This window comes from Gorilla gorilla, chromosome X, assembly GCF_029281585.2.
Source record: "Gorilla gorilla gorilla isolate KB3781 chromosome X, NHGRI_mGorGor1-v2.1_pri, whole genome shotgun sequence".
In the NCBI taxonomy this organism is placed as follows: Eukaryota; Metazoa; Chordata; class Mammalia; order Primates; family Hominidae; genus Gorilla; species Gorilla gorilla.
In genome coordinates this window covers 34,632,307-34,644,607 of record NC_073247.2, presented here as the reverse complement: position 1 = coordinate 34,644,607, position 12,301 = coordinate 34,632,307, and the positions used below count along the sequence as shown (strand labels likewise).

Below are 12,301 nucleotides of genomic sequence, written 5' to 3'. Positions count from 1 at the left end.
CAAAAAACTAAAAATATGAGACAATTGGAGAAATATGAACACTGGATTTTGTCAATACTGACTGGATACATGCTCATATAAACAAATTATTGTAATGTTAATTCATTTAGATATAATGATGGTGTGATTATGTCTAAAAACTAGTCCTTATCGGCCAGGCACAGCGGCTCACGCCTGTTATCCTAGCACTTTGGGAGGCCGAGGTGGGCAGATCACGAGGTCAGGAGTTCGAGACCAGCCTGGCCAACATGGTGAAACCCCATCTCTACTAAAAATACAAAAAATTAGCCAGGCGTGGTGGTGAGTGCCTGTAACCCCAGCTACTCAGGAGGCTGAGGCAGGAGGGTCACTTGAGCCCAGGAGGCAGAGGTTGCAGTGAACTGAGATTGTACCACTGTACTCCAGCCTGGGTGACAGAGTGAGACTCCATCTCAAAAAAAAAAAGATCTGCCGTTACCAACGCGGGTGAACATCGTCCAATCCATTGAGGGCCTAAACAGAACAAAAATTCAGAGGAAAGGTGAATTCTCTTCTTGAGCTGCCCTGGGACATTGGAGCTCCTGGTTTTCAGGCCTTTGGACTCAGATCAAATTACACCACCAGTTTGCCTTGTTCTCCAGCTTGCATAAAGCAGACTGTAAGACTGCTTGGCCTCCATAATCACATAAGACAATTCTCATAATAAATCTCCTCTTATATATCTATGTATATATCTTATTGACTCTGTTTCTCTCTGGAGAACCCTGACTGATACAGTAGGTATGGGATAGGGCCAGTTTAACCAGGAGTCTTGGTGATACACAGACAAGTCATCCACACACCAATAACACTTTAAGAAATATTAGTACATCCTTGTAAATGCCTCTTGCCCACATGTATAAGAGTTTTTCTTGGAGTATAAATAAGTAAAATTTCAGAATATGGCACATTTTCAATATTACTCTCCAAAATGACTATCCTAATAAACATTCCCTCCAGCAGAATATGAGAATTCCCAATTCGCTACTCCTTCATAACTCTTGATGTGCTCATAATTTTTCACAATCTAATAAGTGAGAAATGGTAAAATTGTTTTAATTGACATTTCCTTGATAACAAGTAAGTTCAAGGTATCTTTCACTCTTTATTAGCTATAGTTTTCCTCATCTGAAAATTGCCTTGGAATAACCTTTGTCTGTTTTTCTATTGTTCTTATTCATTTGTAGAAATACTTTCTACATTCTGAATATACTTCTTTGCTAATTATGTATGTTACAAATATCATTTCCTTGTCTGCTGCTTGTCTTTTAACTAACTTTGTCTAAGGTAGTTTTTCTAGTTGCACATCTTAAAGTCAATTAAAATCCTGGGGAACTTTTTTTTTTTACATGAGACAGGGTCTCACTATGTTGCCCAGGCTGGTCTCGAACTCCTGGCCTCAAAAGAGATCCCCCCGCCTTGGCCTCCCAAAGTGCTGGGATTACAGGCATGAGCCACAACACCCAGCCAAATTAATGTCTTTTTATTTATTTAGTTAGTTAGTTAGTTGGTTAGAGACAGGAGTTTTGCCCTTTCGCCCAGGCTGGAGTGAAGTGGCAGGATCACACCTCACTGCAACCTCTGGTTCCCAGGTTCAAGTGATTCTCATGCCTCAGCCTCCCAAGTAGCTGGGATTACAGGTGCGCACCACCACACCTAGCTAATTTTTGTATTTTTAGTAAAGACAGGGTTTCTCCATATTGGCCAGGCTGGTCTTGAACTCCTGACCTCAGGTGATCCTCAGCCTCCCAAAGTGCTAGGATTACAGGCATGAGCCACCGTACCCGGCCCCAAATTAATATCTTTAAATCTACCAATACCACTATACATTTTGTGGAATTAAGAAATTTGCTGTAGGCACATGACCAGTAAGTACTTTAGTGCTGGTACATGCTTGGACTTTCTGGGTTTTTTGTTGTGGTTGTTGTTGTTTGTTTTGTTTTGTTTTTGAGACGAGTCTTGCTCTGTTGCCCAGGCTGGAGTGCAGTGGCGCAATCTCGGCTCACTGCAAGTTCCGCCTCCTGGGTTCACACCATTCTCCTGCCTCAGCCTCCCAAATAGCTGGGACTACAGGCGCCCGCCACCACACTCAGCTAATTTTTTGTATTTTTAGTAGAGACGGGGTTTCACCATGTTAGCCAGGATGGTCTTGATCTCCTGACCTCGTGATCCGCCCACCTTGGCCTCCCAAAGTGCTGGGATTACAGGCGTGAGCCACTGTGCCCGGCCGACTTTCTGTTTTTGTCCTAAATTTTCTTTTCTTTAAAACCTTCCTTACCAAAAATACATCTTCATATCTATAACTTTCTTCACATCTCTCCTCTACTTTCTGGTTCCTTTCTACCTTGTTTCCTGAATAACATTTTGAAGTCTGTAATTTGAATTAATCTTCAGATAACTTCTGAATTAGATAAAATTATTCTTTCAATAAAACCACATTTTCTTGGGCACATATTATATACAGAATTATATCTTAACTAGAATTCTTTTCCTTAGTAACTTTAAATTTAGTGAAAACCTGGGAAGCAAGAAATCCTGAGCTGCCTATCACATATTAGCATTTTATAGATGAGAACCATTCCACAATTTTTAGAAACATGTTTCCCCATATCATAATCTTTTCTTAATGGGAAATGACCCAGACATCCAATGAGCAGCAAAAATAACTTTAAGATTTTAAGTTACACAAGAAGTTCACCTATAGCACTTACTCATTGATATTTTGTTTTTAGCAGTTTAGGTTATTTATAAATCATTTCCTTGTTATCTATTTTACAAACTGTGAATATCAGGTGTTCACCTTTTAAGAACCTTAAAGGTAACTACATGGGCATTTTCACCACTAACTCAGAATATTCTGCTGTTTTTTTTTTTTTCATTAAACCAATAATATTAAATTAGTCTTACTTACTTAAAAATGTGCATAAAGGTCATTTTGTTTTGGCTGGGTTTATAGTTTTATAACCTTCTGTGCCAAACCCTGATATCTCAAGATATCTAGCAGAGACAAATATAAAACCCAAACAAAAATGTATGCTGACAACTCTGAAGACATTTCTATTTTTATTTTACCAATAATTTTATTTATTTATATTTATTTGTTTGTTTTTTGAGACAGAGTCTCCATCTGTTACCCAGGCTGGATTGCAGTGGCGCCATCTCGGCTCACTGCAACCTCCACCTCCTGGGTTCAAGCGATTCTCCTGCTTCAGCCTCCCAAGTAGCTGGGACTACAGGCACCCACCGCCATGCCTGGCTAATTTTTGTGTTTTTAGTAGAGACGGGGTTTCACCATGTTGGCCAGGCTGGTCTCAAACTCCTGACCTCCAATGATCTGACCGCCTCGGCCTCCCAAAGTGCTAGGATTACAGATGTGAGCCACCGGGCCCAGCCTCAGTTGGGCTTGTTCAACCTGCAAATGGGAATTCCTTTACAAATTTCCCAAACTGAAAGGAGCAGATCCTGCTGTCTGGGCCCACAAAGTGCACTCATCCTATCTGGATGCAGTTGTCAAATTTCAAAGACTGTTGTTCCGAGGCAATCAGGAACCCTGTTGGGGCTGGCTGCAGAGGGGCCAGAGAGAAGGAAACTCACCTCCAGCCTAAATTGGGTGGGCAGCTGCTTAGGAGGGCTTCTGAGACTCCCAGCAGCCCACTGCAGCCAAGCCACAAGCAAAGCACACTGGGTCAGGGAACCAAAATCTGTTACTAAAACACCAGGGGCTCCATCTAGGTTCTGCTGCTCGTGCACAGAAAGACAAATCACTGAGACAACAATGATTGCCAAGGAAGAAGGTTTTAATCAGGTGCTGCAGCCAAGGAGATGGAAGATCAGTCTCAAGTCCATCTCCCTGACCAACTAAAATTAGGGGTTTATATAGCAGGAAAGAAATGTTAACTATGTATGGGAAAACAGAGGAAGCAATCATGATGAATGAGGGTGTCTTAACGTCTGGATGCAATGATCTGGTGGGTTTCAGTTATTTGATACCTTTTGAAAGGCTTGGTATCCCATTGCCTAGATCTGGTAAGTTTCAAGTTTTAAGACCAGAAAGGTCAATTTCTATGTTTATCAAAAAAAAACAAAACAAAAAAAAAACCTGTCTTGGCCAGGTGCAGTGGCTCATGCCTGTAATCCCAGCACTTTGGGAGGCCGAGGCAGGCGGATCACCTCGGATCACCTGAGGTCAGGAGTTCGAGACCAGCCTGGCCAACATGGTGAAACCTGGTCTCTACCAAAAATACAAAAATTAGCTGGACGGGGTGGCAGGCACCTGTAATCCCAGCTATGTGGGAGGCTGAGGCAGGAGAATTGCTTGAAGCTGGGAGGCTGAGGTTGCAGTGAGCCAAGATGGCGCCACTGCACTCCAGGCTGAGTGACAGAGGGAGACACCGTCTCAAAAAAACAACCAATCAAAAAAACTGTCTATGGGACTGTTAGGTTGGTTTCAATATTAGCTTATCATTTTCTTTCCATGTGAGATCTTTTTCCAGTTTTTTTGTTTTTGGGTTTTGTTGTTGTTGTTGTTGTTGTTTTGTTGTTGTTTGAGACAGAGTCTTGCTCTGTAGCCCAGGCTGGAGTGTAGTGGCACAATCTCAGCTCACTGCAGCCCTGAGCTTCCAGGCTCAAGCAATCCTCCCACCTCAGCCTCCAGAGTAGCTGGGACTACAGGAGTGCACCACCACACCGGCAAATTTTTGTGTTTTTTGTAGAGATGTGTTTCGCCATGTTGCCCAGGCTGGTCTTGAACCACTGGACTCAAACGATCCACCCACCTCGGCCTCCCAAAGTGCTGGGATTACAGGCATGAGCCTCTGGATCTGGCCTTTTTCCAGTTTTCATATTAAGGTTAATGTAGCCTCTTAAATGAGTTGGATAGCATTCTCTTTTATTATTGTTATTATTGTTATTTAAATAATTAAGATAAGGGTTTTCTGTTTTCTTGTGGGTTGAGCAACACTCTCCTATAAAACCCTCTGGGCCTGGTTGTATTTTGTTTATGTGTGTGACTATTTTAGGTGATTAAGCATTTTCACTATTTTATCAGTTCATTAATAGTCTGTGTCTGAATTCTATTACCTCTTGAATTCATTTCGAAAATTTATATTTTTCTAGAAAAGTGTCTATTTCATTGTGAGTTTTCTAATGCATTTCTATAGAGGAGATCATAATAATGTCCTATGAGTTTTGGCAACTTTACTGTTTCTATCATAGTGTGCCCTTTTTCCTTCGTACTATTGTCTACTATGCCTCTTATTTTCTCAGTTAGTTTTCTAAGTGATTAGCCTATTTTTAATTCTCTTAAATTAATTGACTTTCAGTTTTGATCACCTATTGTTCCTTGTTATCCTTGTTTATAGCATTCTGCTTTTATACCTATTGTTTTCTTCCTTCAATTGTCTTTGAGTTTACTAATATGGTTGCTTATGGCAGTTTGGTAATCGTCCCCCAATATCTTTTTCCCTTTCCTTCAGAGATATGGAATTGTAATTGGACTCAGGACTTCTTATTTAAACTCCATAGTTCTTAATAATCCCCTTTGCCACTACCTGTCATCATATGACCAAGTTCTAACCAATGGAATGGAGGACCACTTCAGGGTCTTTTTTTTTTTTTTCTTTGAGACAGTGTCTCCCTCTTGTCATCCAGGCTGGAGTGCATTGGCACCATGAATCATGACTCATTGCAGCCTGTACCTCCTGGGCTCAAGCGATCCTCCCACCTCAGCCTCCCAAGTAGCTGGAACCACAGGTGTTTGCTGCCACACCCAGCTAATTTTTTTACTTTTTGTAAAGACGGGGTCTCACTATGTTGCCTAGGCTGCTCTTGAACTCCTGGGCCTCTTGAACTCCACATCGGCCTCCCAAAGTGCTGAGTTTATAGGCAGGAGCCATCTCACCCAGCCCAGGTCTTACATTTTTAAAAAATTGTGTGTGCACTCTCTTGAGCTCATTTCCACTGTCTGATACTGAAAGGTGATGACAACCAGATAGTGCTACTTTTGACATGCAAATGAAAGGCTTATGTTGAGTTTGACATAAATGCCTGCCAACCCTGGACCTACCACCTACCACAAGACTATCTTATGAGAAGAAAACAGTGGTCTATCTTATTTAAATTTCTATATTTTGGGGACTCATTGATAAAAGTACTGAGCCTGGCCGGGCGCGGTGGCTCACGCCTGTAATCCCAGCACTTTGGGAGGCTGAGGCGGGTGGATCCCCTGAGGTCAGGAGTTCGAGACCAGCCTAGCCAACACGGTGAAATCCCGTCTCTACTAAAAATACAAAAATTAGCCAGGTGTGATGGTGCGCCCCTGTAATTCCAGCTACTCAGGAGGCTGAGGTGGGAGAATTGCTTGAACCGGGAGGCAGAGGCTGCAGTGAGCTGAGATTCTGCCACTGCACTGCAGCCTGGGTGACAGAGCGATACCCTGTCTCAAAAAACAACAAAAAAGTACTGAGTACTGATTCTCTACCTTTTCTGAACATTCTGATCATTAAGTGTAAATTTTTTTGTCTAATATATGCATTTAAAACTTTAATTTCTATCTAAATACCACCTTTTATCACACAAGCTTTTTTTTTTTTTTTTTTTTAAGACAGAGTCTCACTCTGATGTCCAGGCTGCAGTGCAGTGGCACAGTCATGGCTCACTGCAGTCTCAACCTCCTTGGCTCAAGTCATCCTCTCACCTCTGCCTCCTAAACTGCTAGGATTACAGGCATGAGCTCCCACACCCAGCCCACACAACCTTTCATGGATTCTGTTCTGTTGCTGTTCAGCTCTAAATATTTTGTAATTTTCTTTTCAGTTTCTTTTTTTAACCCAGTCATTATTTAGAAATGTTTTTAAATGTCCCTACTAGGGGCAGGGGAAGGTTATACTTTCATTCTATTATTTATACCAAATTTGATTTCTTGAAGCCAGATAATATGCTCTATATCAGTGCTGTTCAAACCATCTGCAGTGAAAAACCAATTTTAAAAAATTTTCCCATCTATTGCACACTGATATTTCTGTAAGATATAATAAAAATAAATCACTAGAAAAATAAAATTTTAAAATGATGTATAAAATACAAAGCCAAAGTTTTATTGTTAAAGGCAGCAGACATAAAAATATGTTATAAAAGTTTCTAAACACTCTCAATTTCTGTATTTATCTCATCACAGATGGGTAACAAAGAGTTCACTGACTGACACCGCTCTACAAACTATATTTGTAATGGCACTGGGGTTTCTACAATATATATGACATATAATACACAACTACCTTACATAATGACCCTTCAGTTAACATTTGCCAAAGCAGCTCTCGAAACTTATATCACCATTTGAACAAAGACTCCTTTTTTTAATGACATAATGACTTTTCACCCCCAACATATATTTAAATAAATATGCTAAAAGAAGTGATAATTCAACATTAAAGCTTAATGCAAAAATATACTCACCAATTATAGGACATAAGAATTCCTAGTCAGAGACTATCATATGGAACGAATTTGGATCGTGCCCTGTGCTTCAATGAGCCGCAATGTGTTCTGCTTATTTATTTCTTTTAGCATACAGACATCAAGCAAAAGAAATAAACATCCCAAATTGAGAACAAAACAGGAAGAAGCAGCTGGCAGAACTGTGGAAAGTTTTGTAATTCTCGAAAAGGTAAGGCAAGCCAAGGACACAGTAAAATTAAAGTTTCAATGAAGTCTGAATTGTGCATACAAAACTTCAAAGTGCCCTGGCAACAGAGCTCCCACTTTATGGCAATAACATTACATTGTTCTTAAGAATTTCTGAGCTTGAAAAAATAAAAAATAATAAAATAAAATCATTATATTGAGGGAAAATATCACATAAAAACGAAGTAGGTATTAATAGTAAAGAGAGTCAGTATTACGTGATCTCGTCTGGTGAGGAGTTGGGGGTTTTCACCGTAAAGAATGACTTTGTGGGTAGACAAAAAATGGATTATGAAAAAAGGGTTAAACTGAGCCTGCACCCTGGAGCAGAGCTTCGCAAACTTTAATGTGCACACGAATCACCCACGGATGTTGTGGAAATGCTCGTTCTGATTCAGGGGTCCAGGATAAGGCACGAGAGTCTGCGTTTCCAACAGGCTCTCAGGTGCGGCCTTTGGAGCTGCTGGGCTGCACAGCAGGGGTCTCTGGGATCCTGCAGAGCTGTTGCATTTCCCACTGGCTTTGCAGAAAGTCTGTGTCACCAAGTCCTATATCACCCACACCTGCCAGCACCACTGCTAGAAAGACAATGGGGGACCCAGACGAGGCAGAAACTCATTTCCCCTGGTGGCCTGTGGGAAGGAGCTGGGCTCGAGGCAGGAGGTGGCTTAAGATTCCTCCTCTGTCCCTTGGACGGCCCTTGGATGGAAGGTTGGGGTGGAACAAGGAGTCAACTGCTCTCATAATTAATACTTTCACCAAGGCCAAGCCCTGAGGAATTCCCACATTCGGAGGTAGAGGAGAGAGAAAATTATGAGAGAGATGACAGATACGGAGAACAGAGAATGCGGCACCAACACACAGATAGTTACCGTTCCTGGCCAAGAGATGCAATCATGAAAGAGCTTTGGAAACAATTTTCCTAAGCTTAAGAAAGATCAGTATCTGCAGACTGAAGGAATTTACCACATTTCAGGAGAATCAGCTACCTACACGTACACACATTTGGCAACAATTTTATTTTTTATTTTTTTATTTTTGAGCAGAGTCTTGCTCTGTGGCCCAGGCTGGAGTGCATTGACGCCATCTCGGCTCCCTGCAACCTCCGCCTCCCGGGTTCAAGCAGTCTCCTGCCTCAGCCTCCCAAGTAGCTGGGACTACAGGCACGTGCCACCACGGCTGGCTAATTTTTATACTTTTAGTAAGAGATGGGGTTTCACCATATTGGCCAGTCTGGGTTCGTACTCCTGGCCTCAAGTGATCCTCCCACCTTGGCCTCCCAAAGTGCTGGGATTACAGGCATGAGCCGCTGCTCCAGGGCCAACAATTTTTAACTACAAGGAAAAAAACTCCTACAGTCATTATGACAGGAGGAGACAGATCATCTTTTCTTGAGGACTTGCCTTGTGTCTGACACATACTTGGCGCTTTACACGAATTCTCTTATTTAAACCACACAGCATCCCAATAAAGTGGCGGCGCCGGCCTGGAAGTTGGCTGGATGCAGGAACTCAACCCATGTTGTCGGGGTGCCTCTGCTCTCCAGCTGCTCAGCTCCGGTTGGTTCTTGTGGTAGCCTGAGCCTCTCCTACTGCAGACAGGCTTCCAGGTGAGGCCCAGGCAGCTCCAGGTTCACGTAATCCTAGCTCAGGAACCCCAGAAGGAAGAAAGAGTCTCCCTCCTGGTTTGCCCATAGAAGGACTCCTGTTGTCTTCAGGGTACATGCTCAACACTTAGATCCAGCACAGTGGCCAACAGAATTCAGTGAGATATTGGTAAGGGGGTGAAGCTGCTATGAATGGAAGTCCCACCTGAATCAAAAGGTTGGAGTGAAAAAAACCCAAACAACTCAAAGGGAGGAAGGATGGTTTGGCCAACAAATGCAAAGGGTCCACGAAAGGGAGGGTCTCTGAGCTGCCCCACATTACAGGAGAGATCAACTTGTCCAAGGTCACACATCCAGTAAATGGGAGAGCCAGGACTCATACCAAGGCAGTCCAACCCCAGACTCTTGACCACCCTGCTCTAAGGAAACAAAGCCTCTTTGGTTTCAGAATTCTCTGCAACATTAGCTTTCAGAAGAAAATGGAGCAACAGCTGGACTTTCTGGAGAAAAAGATTGTAACTGAAGATTCATACACTCTGCCAAATTGTCTTTCACAATTCCAGGATAGCTAAAAAGCATTTAAACACACACCATGTGACAGGCACTGTTCTAAGTGCCTTATATGTATATTGAGCCATTCACTCCATGAACAACTCTATAATATAGGACTTCTTATCCTCATTTCACAAATGAGAAAACCAAAGCCCAAAGAAGTTAGGTAACTTACCTAAGAGTCAGGATTGAGCCTAGGCAGTCTGATCTTCTGAGCTCATGCTGAAACTTCTCTGATCTTAGAATATGGGATGTCTCCTTTTATTTAAGCCTTCTTTAATTTATTTCAGCAATGTTTTGTGGTTTTCAGTCATTCTTTCTTCAAATATTTTCTCTTCTCCTTTCTCCTTTTCTTTTTCTAGTATTCCCATTACATTTATATTGGTGTGTGGTTAATGGTGTCCCAGATTTCTGTGAAGCTGTTAATTTTTCTTCATTCTTTTTCTCACTCTGTTCTTAAGATTGCATAATCTCTATCGATCTTCAAATTTACTGATTGTTTCTTTCTTTCTTTCTTTCTTTCTGTCTCTCTCTCTTGTTCTCTCTCTCTCTCTTCCTTCCTTCCTTTTTTTCTTTCTTGGCGTACCCGAGTTTATATGGGGCACACTGGGGTGAGAGGCCCCTGCAACTAGCAGAAGGTGTTGGTCCTCTTGGTAGTGAAGCATGGCTTGTGCTGATGGTGCAGGACGCGGTGGAGCAGCAGGAACTTGATGGAGTTGTGGAACTGCACTTGCTGGTTGTAATCTCCTCCAGTGGGCCAGGGTGTGGTGCTGGGCACCCATGTCTAGGTCTATAAAAAGGGGGAGGGAGCAGGGTAACCGCATTTCCTGGACTCTAGGCATTTGGCAAACCTCCTATCGAGTGCCTGTCCAGTGACCTGGTACATTCTGTCAGGCACAGCCATTGCCTGGGGGCGATGACTTGGGGCTGACTGGGGGGCCAGATGGCCACAGCCTCTGGTCCCAGCAGGCACTGGTCACCAGGGATGTAGAGCCTCTAAGTTCACTTTAAGGAGCATGGCCACAGCCACCAAAAGTAATGAGATTCGCTTGCTGTTTGCACCTCTGTTTAAACCACCACTTCAAGAAACAGTGATTCTTTGGGTTTAGGTGCAAGTGATTCTTTTTTTTTTTTTTAAGGGACAGCTGTCCCAGAGGGTAACACCAATTAATTTTGACACTTTTTTCTTTAGTGCATTATTATTATTTATTTATGACAGGGTGTCACTCTGTCACCCAGGCCGGAGTGCAGTGGCACACAATCTCGGTTCACTGCAACGTCTGCCTCCCAGGCTTAAGTGATCCTCCCACCTCAGCCTCCCGAGTAGCTGGGACTACAGGTCCGCACCACCAAACCCAGCTAATTTTTCTATTTTTAGTAGAGACGGGGTTTCACCATGTTGGCCAGGCTGGTCTTGAACTCCTGACCTCAGGTGATCTGCTCACCTGGGCCTCCCAAAGTGCTGGGATTACAGACATGAGCCACTTTGCCCGGCCTCCTTTAACCCTTTAAACATGGTTTCGCCTGGTTTTTTGAATATATTTGTAATAGCTGCTTTGAAGTTTTGCTAAGTTCAACCCATTGACCCCTCAAAAGCAATTTCTATTGCGTGCTTTTTCCTTATGTATTGGTCACACTTTCCTTTTTCTTGCATGTCTTGTAATTTTTTTGTTGTTGAAAACGACATTTTAGAGACTATGGTAGCAACTCTGGATACTGATTCCCCCTTACCTACCTCCAGGACCTATTGTATTTGCTTGTTATTTGTTTAGTGACTTGATTGGACTAGTTCGGTGAAGTCCAGGTACCCATGCAATGTGGAGCTGCAGGTGTCTTCCTCAGAGGCCACAGCCTTGGGCACACACAGTCTCCATGACCACCAGGGATGACTGACTCTAGGCTCTCTATCTATTTTCCTGATGAACTGTTAAGCTTTTGGCTGGTCTACTTCACACCCACTTAGCCTCTTCTAATTTCTAGGTGATTGTTCTATGGTTTTGTTTTGTTTTGTTTTATCAGAATCTCGTTCTGTTGCCCAGGCTGGAGTATAGTGGCACGATCTTGGCTCACTGCAACCTCCACCTTCCCAGTTCAAGTGATTCTCCTGCCTCAGCTTCCTGACTAGCTGGGATTACAGGTGCCCACCAACACGCTCGGCTAATTTTTGTATTTTTAGTAGAGACAAGGTTTCCCCATGTTGGCCAGGCTGGTCTCAAACTCCTGACCTCAAATGATCCGCCTGCCTTGGCCTCCCAAAGTGCTGGAATTACAGGTGTGAGCCACCACACCCAGCCAGCAATCTGTTCTTTTGGTTTGCCTCTCCTGCTGGACAGAACCTCTGTACCACTACTCCTGAGCTGGCCGGGGGAGGAAGATGGTGGCCTGCTTTTCCCAGAATGACACACTTGCTCTTCAAGAGGGGCACTGGGCAAAGATAGTAGC

The 12,301-nt window shown here is 42.9% G+C and overlaps 1 non-coding gene across 1 annotated transcript; it reads right to left on the bottom strand.

Annotated features, from left to right (window-relative positions):
* Positions 1–10,842: 10,842 nt before the first annotated feature.
* LOC115932527 (small nucleolar RNA SNORA68) lies at positions 10,843–10,975 on the bottom strand. Its single transcript, XR_004068796.1, has one exon. It is a non-coding gene; the product is annotated as a small nucleolar RNA SNORA68 (small nucleolar RNA).
* Between the last annotated feature and the right edge of the window lie 1,326 nt (positions 10,976–12,301).